At 45.7% G+C, this 16,716-nt stretch overlaps 1 long non-coding RNA gene across 1 annotated transcript in view; it reads left to right on the plus strand.

Moving 5' to 3' along the window:
- LOC116512596 overlaps nucleotides 1-16,716 on the plus strand; it is a 60,710-nt gene that overhangs the window by 37,839 nt on the left and 6,155 nt on the right. Inside the window, exons 2-3 of the long non-coding RNA XR_004255905.1 lie at nucleotides 7,356-7,580; nucleotides 13,222-13,298. This is a non-coding gene — a long non-coding RNA (uncharacterized LOC116512596). The remainder of the gene's footprint in view (nucleotides 1-7,355; nucleotides 7,581-13,221; nucleotides 13,299-16,716) is intronic.

Consider the following 16,716-nt stretch of genomic DNA (forward strand, 5'->3'; position numbering starts at 1 on the left):
GTGGCTAAGATGCTGAGCTTGTCCATCAGAAATGTTGGCGGTTCGGCGGTTCGAATCCCTAGCGCCGCGTAACAGAGTGAGCTCCTGTTAGTTGTCCCAGCTTCTGCCAACCTAGCAGTACAAAAGCACATAAAAAATGCAAGTAGAAAAAAAGGGACCACCTTTGGTGGGAAGGTAACAGTGTTCCGTGCGCTCAACTTTGGCGTTGAGTCATGCCAGCCACATGACCACGGAGACGTCTTCGGACAACACCGGCTCTTCGGCTTTGAAACGGAGGTGAGCACCGCCCCCTAGAGTCGGGAACGACTAGCACATATGTGCGAGGGGAACCTTTACCTAATTGTCATAGGGGACTCAGTACATGCTTTGCTCCGGGCCCATAATGCTATTAAGACAGGCCTGGGTTGCGCACAATGAAACCATTTCCCACCTACCTATCCCTCCCAGTTCGTGGAAGGCAATTTTTCTTCCAAAACCAGTCCCTGGAACCAGAAGGGTTGGGGACCACTGATTCAGACTACCGCCCATCAAACTCTGGACGTCTCTCAATCACCATTGTCTCTCCCCCACCCCCACCATTCGACACCCAATGTACTTTTACTTATTGGTCAGAAAGGAAATAATGGAAGTAATGGGTTTGCCACAAAGAAGAGGGAGTCAAACTATTCTTCAAGGCAGCTGAGGGCAGAACAAGAAGCAATGGGTGGAAACTAATCAAGGAGAGAAGCAACTTAGAACTGAGGAGAAATTTCCTGACAGTTAGAATAGCAGTTAGACATATACCGCTTCATAGGGCTTTCAGCCCTCTCTAAGCGGTTTACAGAGTCAGCATATCGCCCCCACAGTCTGGGTCCTCATTTCACCCACCTCGGAAGGATGGAAGGCTGAGTCAACCTTGAGCCGGTGAGATTAGAACCGCTGAACTGCAGATAACAGTCAGCTGAAGTGGCCTGCAGTACTGCACCCTAACCACTGCGCCACCTCGGCTCAATGGATTAATTAACCAGTGGAACAACTTGCCTCCAGAAGTTGTGAATGCCCCAACACTGCAAGTCTTTAAGAAGATGTTGGATAGCCATTTGTCTGAAGTGGTGTAGGGTCTCCTGCCTAAGCAGGGGGTTGGACTAGAAGACCTCTGAGGTCCCTTCCAACTCTGTTATTCTATTCTATTCTATTCTATTCTATTCTATTCTATTCAGGTCCTTCACAGCAGAATTAGCCCGCCAGTGAAAAACCCCTAACTGCTCTGAGCTTGTAGTGACAGCAAGCTAATGCAGAAGGAGGTTTCTTTCTTTCTCCCTTATTGATTTTTTCTCCCCTCTGTATAATCGGTTACCCTCCGCGAAACCGTAAGTAAGCGAAGCTCGTCCTTTGCGGCTCTTACCGGAATCGCCGGCTCTAGATTTCCTATCAAATGCAGTTTGCAAACTTGGGAAAACAAGGAGGGGTTGAATGTGTTTGCGTGTGTGTGTGGGGGGGGAGCAGAACTGCTTACTTAAGACTTAGAAATTGTGGGGTGGGCGAAAACCAAGAAGGACCCAGCCATGTGCCAATAGCTTCACGTCAGTTTTTTTTTTCAGCTGCTGTTTTCCCATTTGGTTTTCTGGTATCTCGTTTGCTTTCCCGCAAGCGACGGCTAATTTTACATTCGTGGCGATAAATAAAGGATGACAGCAATAAAACTCTGGGTCTTTTTGAAAGCTGCGATAGGGATGGTTTTTAATTGACTAATTACACCTCCCAGCAGGCGGCCGAAAGATGCTTCTCTATCGGATTGGTTACTACTACAGGATTGCATAGCTGAAAATTTAGGGACGGGTAGCCCTGGACAGGGATGTGGTGGCTCAGTGACTAAGACGCTGAGCTTGTCCATCAGAAAGGTCGGCAGTTTGGCGGTTCGAATCCCTAGCGCTGCATAACAGAGTGAGCTCCTGTTACTTGTCCCAGCTTCTGCCAACCTAGCAGTTTGAAAGCACGTAAAAAATGCAAGCAGAAAAACAGGGACCACCTTTGGTGGGAAGGTAACAGCGTTCCATGCGTCTTCGGCGTTGAGTCATGCCGGCCACATGACCACGGAGACGTCTTCGGACAGTGCTGGCTCTTCAGCTTTGAAACGGAGATGAGCACCGCCCCCTAGAGTCGGGAACGACTAGCACATATGTCCGTGGGGAACCTTTACTTTTAGTCCTGGATTTACAACAGTTCATTTAGTGACCACTCGAAGTTACAACAGCACTGAAGAAAGGGGCTTATGACCAGTTTTCACACTTACAACTGCTACAGCATCACATGATCAAAAGTTAGATGGTTGTCAGCTGGCTTAGATTTATGACGGTTGCAGCATCCCGGGGTCATGTGTTCCACTTTTGCGACCTTCTGACCAGCAAAATTACTGCCAATTACCTCCACTAGACCGATTAGATCCCACAGATTAGGCCTCCTCCGAATTCCATCCGCCGGCCAATGCCGACTGGCGACTACCCGGAGGAGAGCCTTCTCGGTGGCTGCTCCGACCCTCTGGAACGAGCTCCCCGTGGAGATTCGAACCCTCACCACCCTCCAGGCCTTCCGCAAAGCCCTTAAAACCTGGCTATTCCGACAGGCCTGGGGCTAAAGAACTGTTGCCCCCGTCTCGAATTGGTATGACTGTTGTGTGTTTTTAATTATGCATTGTTTTGTGTTGCTTTAATTTTTTGTTTGTATCCCCCTTCCCTGGTTGAGTTGTGAGCCGCCCTGAGTCCCCTTCGGGGGGAAAAGGGCGGCATATAAATAAAATCAACATTCAACGTTCAAAATCCAAAGGGGAAGCCAGATTGACTTAACGGTCGTGTTATACTAACTTAAGAACTGCAGGGATTCTCTTAACAACTGTGGCAGGAAAAGTTGTAAAATGGGGCAAAAAAAAACCTCACTTAGCAAACGTCTCGCTTAGCAACAGAAATGTTGGGCTCAATTGTGGCTGTAAGTAGGTAGTCCTTGAATTTCAACAGTTCGCTTAGTCACTGTTCAAAGTTACAGTGGGACTGGAAAAAGTGACTTAGGGCTGTTTTTCACACTTAGCAACCCTTGCCGCATCCCCATGGTCACAGCTTGGCAACCGACTCATAGTTGTGAAGATTGGTCTTCCACGGATTTCCTCTTTTTGCCCTCTTGTTTTCACCTTCAGTTTCATCATGAATTCCTTAGCACAGCAGCCCCAGACCCTCTCTGGCTTTGCATACGGGCAGGGCTGTGGGTGGAGAGGGGATGGTTTGCTCTGAATGGTCTCCTGCTCTCCCTCCCTCTCCTTCCTCTCCCTCCCACTCCCTCCCTCTCTCTGTCCTTCCCTCCCTCCCTCCTTCTCTTCCTCTCTCCCCTTCCCACTCTCCCTCCCTTTCTTCTCCCTTCCCCTCCCTCCCTCTCCTTCCCTCTCTCTGTCCCTCCCTCTCCCTCCTTTCTCCCCCTCCCTCCCTTTCCCTCTCCTTCCTCCCTCCCTCTTCCTCCCTCCCTCCCTCTCTCACCCTCCCTCTGTTCCTCTCCCTCCCTCCTTCCTCCCTCCCCCTCCTCCTCCCTCCCTTTCCCTCTCCTTCCTCCCTCCCTCTTCCTCCCTCCCTCCCCCTTCCTCCATTCTCTCTCTCCCTCCCTCTCTCTCTCCCTCTCTGTCCCTCCCTCTCTTCCTCCTCCTTCCTCCCTCCCTCTCCCTCCCTTCCTCTATCTCCCTCTCTGTCCCTCTCCCTCCCTCTCTCCTTCCCCCCTCCCCCACACAAACAACGAAAAGAGAAACAATCAAGATAGAGCACGCCTATCTTGTGTGGTCTCCACAGTCCCCAAAACTGTGTGAGAACCGGGTGTGTCCGTCCAAGGATAATTGTCTTCAGGTGTTAACAAAATACTATGGTTGGAAGAGACCCTGGAGGTCTTCTAGTCCAACTCTCGCTGCCCAAGCGGGAGACCCTGGCTGTACCGTTTCAGACAAAAGGCTGTCGAATCTCTTCTTAAAAACCTCCAGTGATGAAGCACCCACCACTTCTGAAGGCAACTTCTGTCCCACTGGTTAATTGTCCTCACTGTTAGAAAGTTTCTCCTTAATTCCAGGTTACTTCTCTCCTTGATTAGTTTTCATCCATTATTTCTTTTTTTTAATAAAATTTTTATTTTCAGACAAACACAAACACACAACACATATAACATAAAAGCCTCTTCAATGTGTCAATTGGTTACAAAGTCTTTCTGTGTCCTTTCCGTGGTCCTCACTTGAATTTTATCAAAATTCACATATTGACAGTCAAGATATCTTTGTATGCATTGTTATTATGCTTCCTCCTATTCTAAGTCATTCAATCATTTTAGCATTGATAACATTCTCTAATAGTTTCCAATTCCATGTTTTTCCCCCCATTATTAGTATTATCAATCTAATATACATGTATAGTGTTAGGTAAGCTCCCCGTTGGGAGAGCGAGTGCGTTCAGAGAAGCGTTGTGAGAATTGTGTTGGAGAACACACAAACCAGCATACAGAGACACTGCATTTTAAGTAGGCTTTTACTTTTGTGGAAATAGAGGTATCAGAGTCCATCAAACAGTCCAAGTCATACACGGATAAGACAGTCAGTCATCAATGTCTCTCAGTTAAGGGATAATCCAAATAACATAGTCCAATATCATATAATCAGTCCAGTAATCAAAGTTCGATAACAGTTGCAAAACTTACAATAGCTCACGGCACTTTCTAACAGCCAGCTTCCAAAACACTCAGATCAGCCCAGCCCAGCCCAGCCCAGCATCTAACCAACAGAGAGCTAACAGTCATTCTGGCTCCCTCTTATGGCCGATTGAGGAAAACAGCACCCAATCACATTTACAGCATGATTTAAAGAAACAGGTATAGCATTGTTACATGATTTATATATTGTCAACCCAACCGTTAGAATTATATTCCTAACATATGCAAATTATTATACTTATTAAACATCCATTAAGCCCAGCTATTATTACATCCTTTCAACATAAGGCATATTAAATTTGAAGTACATTTATATTATAACATTTTATTACATTATCCTGAAATCATCCAATGATATTACGTCTTTCTAATCTGTTCTATATAGAATTGTTTATCTTATTTATCTCTTATAAAAAGACTTTTCAACATCATCTCCATAATCCTCACTTACAGTTTGTATAAGATTTCATATTATCAATCTAGTATATATAAATTTCCACCCATTATTTCTCATCCTGCGCTCAGGTGCTTTGGAGAAAGGGTTGACCCCCCCCTCTTCTTTGGGGCAGCCCCTGAGATATCGGAGCATTGCTATCATGTCACCCCCTAGTCCTTTCCAGGCAGTGTTGGTGGACACTGGCCTGTCACTCAAAATGTCATGGTTCTGTCATCTCTATCATAGGTTTGCCAACATTGATCAGATTGCGAATTTGGAAATTATCCTGGGAGAAGTGTTTAGGAAGTTGCTTACATGTTATTGCCCAAAAAACAGGATGGATGTAGTCAAGTTCAGTTTGTAGAAATCTTTAAAAAAGAACAAAAAAAGAAACATTTTTTTGCCAAGTGCTTGGCAATTTCCGGTCACAAGGAGACTTATTCAAGACAATGTTCCAAATAATTGTATTTTTAATTTTTTAAAATAACACTACAATTGGAAGCAATTATATGAACGTTTGATTCATACAGTTGAGACCAATTTTTTACTTTCATTTCCAGTAGAGGAGACTGCAGTTACGTTGGATTTCTTGGAAAAAATTTTTTTTCCAATGTCCTCAATGGTCTGGAATTTAATTAAGCATTATTGATGCCTTTTGTTTAGTAAAATAACTTAAAAATTACCCCAGATTAATTTTGTTTGCTACACAAATACATTAATTTTTCTTCATTTTATCCCAAAGCGTTTCTAAGAATACGGAATTTTTTTTATTCAAATTAGATGACATGCGCTAAATGAGTTCCAAAAAGCCCAGCAAATCAAGATTTATTTGGAAATTGTAGCGGTTCCAACATATCATTTAAGGTTGTTTTTTTTTTTTTAAATGCTAATTTGAAAAGTCGCCTAATTCATTCTTTCCCTTCGTGATATATTTTAGATGGGAGAAAATGAGACTTTGAAAATGAAGCGGTATAACTCTCACTACAGGTAGTTCTTCAACTTAAAACAGTTCATCTAGTGACTGTTCAAACTTACAACGGCATTGGGGAAAAAATTGGGATCTGCCGAACAGATTCTCTTTTGGAAAGGTTGCAATAGCATGGGTGGGCTTCAACTCCCAGAATTCCCCAGCCAGCATGGGGAATTCTGGGAGTTGAAGTCCACCAATCTTAAAGGGGCCAAAGTTGAAAAACATTGCTCAAAAGGTAGGCTTAGAGAAGGAAAGATAGAAAGGTAGGCTTGGAAGCAGGATTAACTAGCAGTGTCTTGCACAGGAAGTCCGTGACTTACAACCGTTCATTTAGTGACCGTTTCAAGCTTACAACGGCACCCAAAAAGGGACTTTAGGACCATTTTTCACACTTACAAACATTGCGGCATCCCCATGGTCACATGATCAGAATTCAGACGCTTGACATCTGACTCATATTTATGATGATTGCTGTGTCCCAAGATTACATGCCACACTCCGTTCAGGCCGAAAAAGGGGCGTGGCGCAGTTGCAGCCCTCCCCCACCCCCATGCCCGTTTTGGCTGGCAGGGTGCTGCAGCGGGCGTGTCACCTCTCCTCCCCCCACCGCCAGCCCGCGGAGAACTACAACGCTAACCCAGCCCTCAAAGAAATCCAGTTTGACACGCCTGTCTTAAATACATGCTGGACACCTGAATGTTGATCATTTGACCGTAGGGATGCTGCAGTCGTCGTAAGTGTGAAGACCAGTCGTAAGTCCCCTTCTTCAGTCCCATTGTAATTTTGAACAGTTGCTCAAGAAATGGTTGTAAGTCGAGGACTGCCTGTAATGCAAATTTAGGTAAAGGTTCCCCTTTATGTGTTAGTCGTTCCCAACTCTAGGGGGAGGTGCTCATCTCCGTTTCAAAGCTGAAGAGCCACAGTTGTCCGAAGACGTCTCTGTGGTCATGTGGCCGGCATGACTAAACGTTGAAGGCGCACGGAACGCTGTTACCTTCCCATCAAAGGCGGTTCCTATTTTTCTGCTTGCATTTTTTACGTGCTATCGAACTGCTAGGTTGGCAGAAGCTGGGACAAGTCACAGGAGCTCGCTCCGTTATGCTGTGCTACGGATTCGAACTGCCGAACTTTCTGATTGACAAGCTCAGTGTCTTAGCCACTGAGCCCCTACGTCCCCTTTAATGCAAATTTGCTCTGCTCCTAATCTTTGCCCTTTCTTTCTTTCTTTCTTTTTTGGCCCCTCAGGATATGCTGCAGAAGGAAGAGCTGAGATAAGGGATCTCTTTGGACCTCCAGTGACCAACTGGCTTCCGATTCCTCCATGAAGCAGCACAAAGCCTGATGCCCACTTTGCCCCTCACCATGGACAGGGGGAGGAGTTACCACCCGCCATGTACGCACCAGCAGCCCGGCAATACACTGTATAGGACACCCACCCTTCAAACCCCACTTGGCTTGCCCACCAGTGAGGTGAGTGTCCCTGGGAGATGAGTCCTCAGTTCTAATGGATTTTTACCCACAGGTCAGCCTTTCTGAGATTATTCCTCACCTCAAGACTTGGTCTACCTTTTGCACTGTCCTAATCAACTCCCAGAATTCCTCGGGCAGGAGGGTTTGTCAATCTTGGCCACTTTCAGATAGGGGGACTTCAACTCCCAGAATTCCTCAGACAGGAGGGTTTGTCAATCTTGGCTACTTTCAGATAGGGGGACTTCAACTCCCAGAATTCCTCAGGCAGGAGGGTTTGTCAATCTTGGCCACTTTCAGATGGGTGGACTTCAACTCCCAGAATTCCTCAGCCAGGAGGGTTGGCAATCTTGGCTACTTTTAGATGGGTGGACTTCAACTCCCAGAATTCCTCAGACAGGAGGGTTTGTCAATCTTGGCCACTTTCAGATAGGGGGACTTCAACTCCCAGAATTCCTCAGACAGGAGGGTTTGTCAATCTTGGCTACTTTCAGATAGGGGGACTTCAACTCCCAGAATTCCTCAGGCAGGAGGGTTTGTCAATCTTGGCCACTTTCAGATGGGGGGACTTCAACTCCCAGAATTCCTCAGGCAGGAGGGTTTGTCAATCTTGGCCACTTTCAGATGGGGGGACTTCAACTCCCAGAATTCCTCAGGCAGGAGGGTTTGTCAATCTTGGCTACTTTCAGATAGGGGGACTTCAACTCCCAGAATTCCTCAGGCAGGAGGGTTTGTCAATCTTGGCCACTTTCAGATGGGTGGACTTCAACTCCCAGAATTCCTCAGACAGGAGGGTTTGTCAATCTTGGCCACTTTCAGATGGGGGGACTTCAACTCCCAGAATTCCTCAGGCAGGAGGGTTTGTCAATCTTGGCCACTTTCAGATGGGGGGACTTCAACTCCCAGAATTCCTCAGGCAGGAGGGTTTGCAACAGTTGTGTGAAAAAATGGTCGTAAGTCAATTCTTTTAATGCCTTTGTAACTTTGAATGGTCACTAAACGAACAGACGTAAGTCGAGGACTGCCTGAATAAACTTCAGGTTGAGAGCAGCTGCAGGTGGCCTTCCAAATTCAGTCTTGGCCAACAGAGAGAGCCAGAATTGTGAAGTTTGGTTATGTTCGACTCTGTTTTTATCAGCCCAGAGATGCAGAGGGGGCCCCCTTTTGATCACCGAAGGAAGGACATGCCTTTAAAATGCAACAAGCCTTTTCCTTGAGGATAGCTACCTGACTCTAAGACCCTGTTTCCTGACATTAATAACTTTAAATTACGTGGACTTCAACTCCGCGGTTGGCTCTGCTGCCTGAGGAATTCTGGGAGTTGAAGTCCACCTATCTGAAAGTGGCCAAGGTCGGAAAAACTGCCTTAAGAAAAGGCACATCTGGTTTAAATCATTGCGGACAGGTGCTGGAACTGTTCCTCCAAAATTCAAGTAGTCCTCAACTTACAGCAGTTTGTTTAGTGACTGAAGTTACAACGACGCTGAGAAAAGTGACATGACCCCCTTTCACACTTATGACTGTTGCAGCATCCCCATAGTCACCTTGACCAAAATTCAGATGTTTGGGCAATTGACTCATCTTTATGATAATTGCGGTGTCCCGGGGTCACACAATCTCCTTTTGCGACCTTTTGACAAGCAAAGTCAGTGGGGAAGCCAGATTCACTCAACAACTGTGTTGTTAACTTAGCAACTGCAGTAACTTAACAGTACTTAACAACGGTGGCAAGAAAAGGTTGTAAAATGCCCCCAAACTGACTTCACAACCGTTTCACTTAGTAACAGGAATTTGGGGCTCAATTGTCGTTAAGTCAAAGACTATCTGTACTTCTTGCCATTGAAGCAACACAAAGGCCTAATATCTCTGCCCTAGACGCTTTGAAAAGCTTAAATCAGCAGCTTAATATTTAGCTGCAGACCGTGATCCCTGGGATCATTGTTTCAGTGGTATTAATTTACCAGATTTCTCAATCCCTTCAAAGTGGCGCCTTGTCTTCGCTGAAACAGTTCTATTCTGACCTAGGCTTCCCCCCAAAAAGCACGAAGCAGATTCCTGGTCCCTACAAACCCAATGTGAATTCCCCTCATTCACATTCAGCCAATGCCTGGCAAACAATCTTTCAAAGGTGAAGTTATGACCACAGACCTTATCTAGCTTGGAAAGCTGCCATGTAAATATTTTCCAAACACACTGCTGTGCAAGGAAAAACTGGGCACAGAGTCTCTGAGATTCACGGACAGATCTTCACACTCCTGAAACAAACAAACGAATGAATTGTTTCCTGCAAAAGCCCACTCCCCTTTTGCTCCTCTTTTACTTCCTATGGGAGGGGCCATTCACCGTCCACCTGTGGCTTTACTACCAAGTTGGCCCTGATTTCTTTTCTGTTCTTGTCTTCTGGCAGCTCTGCGCATACGCACACTGGGAACAGGCTCCAGCTGTTCCTCTGCCTCATTGATGTCTGACTCAGAAGGCAGCTGAGAACTGCCAGACGGCCCTGGCCCCCCCCGCTGCCTCCGGCACAGAGCCCTCATCTGAGCTTTCCTCAGCCCCCAGGACTAGCCTGTATTCCTTCCCAACCTTCTCACTGTCTGACTCTGCTGCCGGCTCCGCTGGCTGCTGGCGGGCCACAACAAGTTCTTAAAAATTCAGGGAAATACTCAGAGGTGTACTTGCCTTGAACGTAGCTCTCATACAGCTGCCTCGCCCAGTGAAATATTACGAACTGACCACAAGAAATGTTCTATGACAGTGGTTCTCAACCTGTGGTCCCAGACCCCTGGGGCTTGCAGTGTTGTCACGGGGTCCACACTGGCTTGAAGATTTAAATCTTGAGTTAAGTCTTGGTGGTCTGTGGCCATGGTTGATCAGAGGCATTGAAAGGGTCTCCCTGGTGAAGAAAAGGTTGAGAACCACCATTATATGACATTTTGTGTTATGACATAAAATAATTTTTAACAGAATAACAGAGCTGGAAGAGACCTTAGAGGTCCTCTAGTCCAACCCCCTGCCTAGGCAGGAAACCTTATACCGTTTCAGACAAAAGGCTGTCCAATCTCTTCTTTAAAACCTCCAGTGATGGAGCACCCACAACTTCTGGAGGCAATTTCTGTTCCCCCGATTAATTGTCCTCACTGTTAGGAAGTTTCTCCTTAATTCTAGGTTGCTTCTCTCCTTGATTAGTTTCCACCCATTGCTTTTTGTCCTGTTTTCTGGTGCTTTGGAAAATAAGTTGACTCCCTCTTCTTTATGGCAGCTCCTCAAATACTGGAACACTGCTATCATGTCACTCCAGGTCTTTCTTTTCATTAAACTAGAGATGCCCAATTCCTGCAACTGTTCTTCATATATTAGCAATAGCAATAGCAGTTAGACTTATATACCGCTTCATAGGGCTTTCAGCCCTCTCTAAGCGGTTTACAGAGTCAGCATATCGCCCCAACAACAATCCGGGTCCCAAGGTGGCGCAGTGGTTAAATGCAGCACTGCAGGCTACTGCTAGATCAGCAGGTCAGCGGTTCAAATCTCACCGGCTCAGGGTTGACTCAGCCTTCCATCCTTCCGAGGTGGGTAAAATGAGGACCCAGATTGTTGGGGGCAATATGCTGACTCTCTGTAAACCGCTTAGAGAGGCCTGAAAGGCCTATGAAGCGGTATATAAGTCTACTGCTATTGCTATTGCTATTGCTATTTTACCCACCTCGGAAGGATGGAAGGCTGAGTCAACCCTGAGCCGGTGAGATTTGAACAGCCGAACTGCAGAACTGCAGTCAGCTGAAGTAGCCTGCAGTGCTGCATTTAACCACTGCGCCACCTCGGCTCCAGCAACCTTTCTTTATATGTTTTAGCCTCCAGTCCCCTAATCATCTCTATTGCTCTTCTCTGCACTCTTTCTAGAGTCTCAACATCTGTTTTATGTCCTGGCAACCAAAACTGGATGCAACATTCCAAGTGTGGTCTTACCAAAGCATTATAGAGTGGTATTAGCTACTTTTGTTTTATTATTCTGTTACAGACAGACAAGAATTTTAGTAGTATATAGATATACCGTATTTTTCGGAGTGTAAGACGCATATTTTTCCCTCAAAAAAGAGGCTGAAAAGCTGGGTGAGTCTTATACACTGAATGCAGCAGTTTTGGCCTATTGAAACCCTGTCCCCTTTGCGTCTTATACTCCGAAAAATACGGTAGATTTAATCAAGGAGAGGATGGTTAGATGGATCTGGGAGTTGTGCTTTAGTAGTATTTATTAGAATTCGCTTTAGCAGAATTCTAAGTCATTAAATTGAACCTACATGCCCAAGAGGAAATTTAAAAAGGGAATTTGCTGCTTCCCATATTTCCATGTTTAGGGAAGCGGCACCAGTTCTGAGTTCCCTAATGGTCTTCTTTATTTATGGATTGGCTTGTTTACGAGATGTATAGGCTGCTGTAACTCTGGGTGGCTTAATAAATAAAGGTACTGTATTTTTCGGAGTATAAGGCACACTAAGATTTTGAAGAGGCAAATTAAAAAAAAAAGTTTTTGCACTCTGCAGACCTCCCAAAAACGGCCTGTTTTTCATGAAAACGGGCCCATTTACCCCCTCAAAAGGAATAGTATTTAGGAGGCTTGTAGAGTGCTCTTGGGAGGTGGGGGGGGGGAAATTGAGCAAAAACAGGCCATTTTTCACTCATTTCTGCCCTCCCCAGCCCCCAGGAGCACTGTGTAAGCTTCCTAAAGACTCTGCACAGCCATTTTGGTGAAGGGGATGGGGTTTCAGGAGGCAAAAAAAATGCTGTATTTTTGTATGAGTGTATAAGACGCACCCAGTTTTTTAGCCTCTTATACTCCAAATATATTTATTTATTAAGAAAACGTATATGGTCACCCAACTCACTTACAGTGTCTCCGGGCAGAAATAACCCCCCCACCCCCCCATTGCAAAACCCACTAAACCCCCAACCTCTCTGGCAGCAACCATTAGGCTGACCACCTCCTGGGCTCCGTTGCCACCCTGGGGTCCCCAGGCCCACTGCAAACTCACATTGTGGGGGGGAGCAAAATGTTCCAGAAGACAGGAGCCACAGCAGAGAAGGCCCTGCTCATGGACCCCACCAGCCGGAATAATTGGTCTGGTGGGACCTGTAGCATGCTTCCTCTGCCAGCACGGGTAGGATGGGCCAGTCCTAGTGGGGTGGGTTGTCATTTTGCTCCCCCCAAAGTTTTTTTTTTAAAATATTTCTGCAAACTGCTGGCTTCTTTCAATGCTTCTCTTGCTCCTCAGGAGCATTGTTTCTACATTATATACCCTGTTTCCCCAAAAATAAGCCCTCCCCTGATAATAAGCACAATCGGGCTTTTGAGTGCAGGTGCTAAAATAAGCCCTCCCTGAAAATATTGCAACACAGCAGCAGCCATGAGTTTACCATGCTCCCCTCCTCCTTCACCTCAAAAATAACAAGACCTCCCCAAAGATAAGACCAAAGTGGGGGGGGGGAGGCGGGGTTGTCAAAATAATATATTTTCTTATTTTCGGGGAAACACGGTCTGCGTCCTTTGAATTATCAACTACGGTTACTGCAGTCGGACTCTGAAAAAGCTTGGAACGTTCCTGAACCTTCCGCATGTATTTTGAAACCTCCTTTTGTCGTTTTTCAGAATTCTCCTTCCGGTTGCTGGAGTTCATCCCTGTTTGCACCTTCATATTCAGCACCGTTTTTCCTGAATGAAAACCAGTAAGTGCCCTTGTGGGAGATCACAAAACACGACAGAAGAGAGCTGGAAGGGACCTGGGAGGTCTTCTAGTCTAACCCACGGCTTGAGTCGGAGACCCTATAGCCGCGATGGCAAGCCTTCCGCATGCTGGAAGTGGGGACCGGTTCATATTTATGACGATCGCCGTGTCCCAGGGTCATATGACCCCCTTTTGCTACCACCTGACAGGTCAATGGGGAAGCCAGATTCAATTAACAACAAGACAGGTCGTAAAATGGGGCAAAATCTACTTAACACCTATCTTGAATGTAAATCCAGCTTCTGATAACTAATTGATGCAGTCTAGATCGGCTGGGATAATGAGAGATCTCTTCTTCCTTTCTGTCCGTAATTAATTAAATTAATTCTGAATCTTTTCAAGCGTCCTTTGTCAGTGCTAGTGAAATCGTTACTTTTAAAGCCCTATATGGTTTAGGACCTGGCTACCTGAGAGACCGCCTCCTGCCACTTACCTCCCAACGACCAACAAGATCGCACAGGTTGGGGCCTCCTCCGGGTGCCTTCGACTGGACAATGCCGGTTGGCGCCCCCCCGGGGGAGGGCCTTCTCTGTAGCTGCTCCGGCCCTGTGGAACGATCTACCCGTAGAGATCCGGACCCTCACCACTCTCCCGGCCTTCCGTAAAGCCACCAAGACCTGGCTGTTCCGGCAGGCCTGGGGCTGTTGATCAATATCCAGCCCCACTTAGACAGAATGGATGGTGTGGAATTTTAATAATTGTACCTTTTATCTTAATTTTTTAAATGCTTCTTTTATCTTGCCTGTCAGCTGCCCAGAGTCCCAAGGGAGTGGGCGGCATACAAATTTTATTGAAATTGAAATTGAAAATGAAATATAGTCATCCTTTTTGGAAACATTCAGGTAGTCCTCGACTCAACACCAGTTCATTTAGTGACCATTCAAAGTTACAGTGCCACTGAAAGAAGGAGCCGATGGCCATTTTTCACCCTTACGACCATTGCAGCATCCCCATGGTCGCATGAGCGAAATTGTCCTGGGAAGGGTCATGTCATCACCTTTGGTGACTTGTGTCAAGCAAAGTCAATAAGGAATCCAGATTCACTTAAAAACCAGGGTGCTAACTTACCCACTGCTGTGATTCATTTAACAACTGTGGCAAGAAAGGGCCCAAAATGGGACCCGTATCACTTCAGAAATGTCTCACTTAGCAGCAGAAATGCTGGCCTCAATTGTGATCGTAGGTCGAGGAGTACCTATAAATTATATATAGCCTTTATTGTCATTGTACAAAATAAATACAACGAAATTGGTTATATATATATATATATGTGTGTGTGTGTGTGTGTGTGTATACACGCACACACACACACACAAAAACACACACACACAAAAACACACACACATACACACACACACATATACAGTGGGGCAAAAAAATATTTAGTCAGCCACCAATTGTGCAAGTTCTCCCACTTAAAAGATGAGAGAGGCCTGTAATTGACATCACAGGTAGACCTCAACGACAAAATGAAAAAACAAATCCAGACAATCACATTGTCTGATTTGGAAAGAATTTTTTTGCTCAATTTTGTACTCAACACATTTTGACACTAAATTTTTGTCCTGATACTCATCATTTGTTTGGTACTCAATGCACATTGTAGAACTTGTCAGTGTTGGCTGTCTTGTGACTCACTATATCCATGATGGTGAACCTATGACACGCATGCCGGAAGTGCATGTAGAGCCATCTCTCCAGGCACGTGAGCCGTCGCCCATTGCTCTTCCGGGTTCCGGTGCATCGGCCAGCTGGGTCTTCACGTGTGCGGGATGATCCGGAAACAAGAAGAGCAGTCGCCTGGTGCGCCCACCCTCCCCCGCCAGCGTGGTGCAAGAAGCTGACTGGGTCACGCCCCCATGGCCACGCCTACCCAGCAACCTGGCAGAGAACCGGTTGCTAAATTTTTTCAATCCCACCCTGCTGTAATCCCTTAATTTGGTCTAGAGTCAGAGTGACCGAATGGAGCTGAGAATTTACTGACTGGGTGCCCTTCCTGACGCCATGTGGAGTTCACAGCTGATATGCGCCCCGGGAGAGAAATACCACAAGGAACTGTGGTTTGGATGTTGTGATTCTCTGTTAGTCAAGCATCCAGAGATGAGTCCAGTTATCTTTGGCCAAACATGGCCCAGATTAATTACAAGTAATCCTCGAGTTACGACCACAATTGATCCCAAAATTTATGTTGCTAAGTGAAACGTTTGTTAGGTGAGTTTTGCTCCATTCTGCCACTTTTCTTGCCAAATTGTTAAGTGGATCATTGCAGTGTTAATTTAGTAACACGATTGTTAAGTGAATCTGGCTTCCCCGTTGACTTTTCTATTCAGCAGGTCGCAAAAAATGATTGTGTGACCCCGGGACAATGCAAACATCATAAATACGAACTAGTTGCCCAACGCCTGAATTTTGATCCTGTGACCACGGGGATGCTGCAATGGTCGTAAGGGTGAAAAATGGTCCTAAGTCTCTTTTTTGGTGCCATTGAACAGTCACTAAATGAACTATTGTAAGTCCTGTGCAAGACAATAGTCGTTAATCCTGTTTCATTTCTCTAAGCCTACCCTTTGAGCAATGTTTTTCAAATTTGGCCCCTTTTAGATTGGTGGACTTCAACTCCCAGAATTCCCCAGCCAACTCTCAGAATTCCCCAGCCGGGTTGGGGAATTCTGGGAGTTGAAGTCCACCCATGTTATTGCAACCTTCCCAAAAGAGACCTGTTCAGCAGATCCCAATTTATCTTTCAGGGCATCCATGCTGAAAAGAGTTTATTGATTGATTGATTGACTGACTGATTGATTGATTGATTGATTGATTAGCCCTTGGGCCATATCAAAGGGCAGAGTTCTAGAAACAAATTATTACTAAAATTTGATGAAAGCAGTTTAAAATGAAATTGGAATAAAATGCAGTCTCCAATGAAATTGGAATAAAATACAGTCTCCAATGAAATTGGAATAAAATACAGTCTCCAAAGAAATTGGAATAAAATATACTCTCAAATGAAATTGGAATAAAATACAGTCTCAAATGAAATTGGAATAAAATAAAATCGTTTAAGGTGCAGATAAAATAGGATAAAACCGTTGATAAATCCAGCTAGCCGACCCAAGGCCAGCAACCATTCAGCTTTTCGTGTCTTTCGAACTCGGCACCGCTTGAAAAGAGCTTGCAAGGAGTGCTTTTCTATCTAGCTCTGGCCGGGGGAGGGGAGGGGGAGGCAGCGGGGGTGGGGAAGAGGGGAAAAGAAACTGAGGCTTCAGTGCGGCAGCCTCAGCTCTAGCTGCAGCTGGAGGGCTGCAGTGGACACCGCCTATGCTTGGAACAGAGTGTATAGGTCGTTTTTTCTCCAAGAGTAT

Source organism: Thamnophis elegans, chromosome 1 (genome assembly GCF_009769535.1).
Source record: "Thamnophis elegans isolate rThaEle1 chromosome 1, rThaEle1.pri, whole genome shotgun sequence".
Lineage (NCBI taxonomy): Eukaryota > Metazoa > Chordata > Lepidosauria > Squamata > Colubridae > Thamnophis > Thamnophis elegans.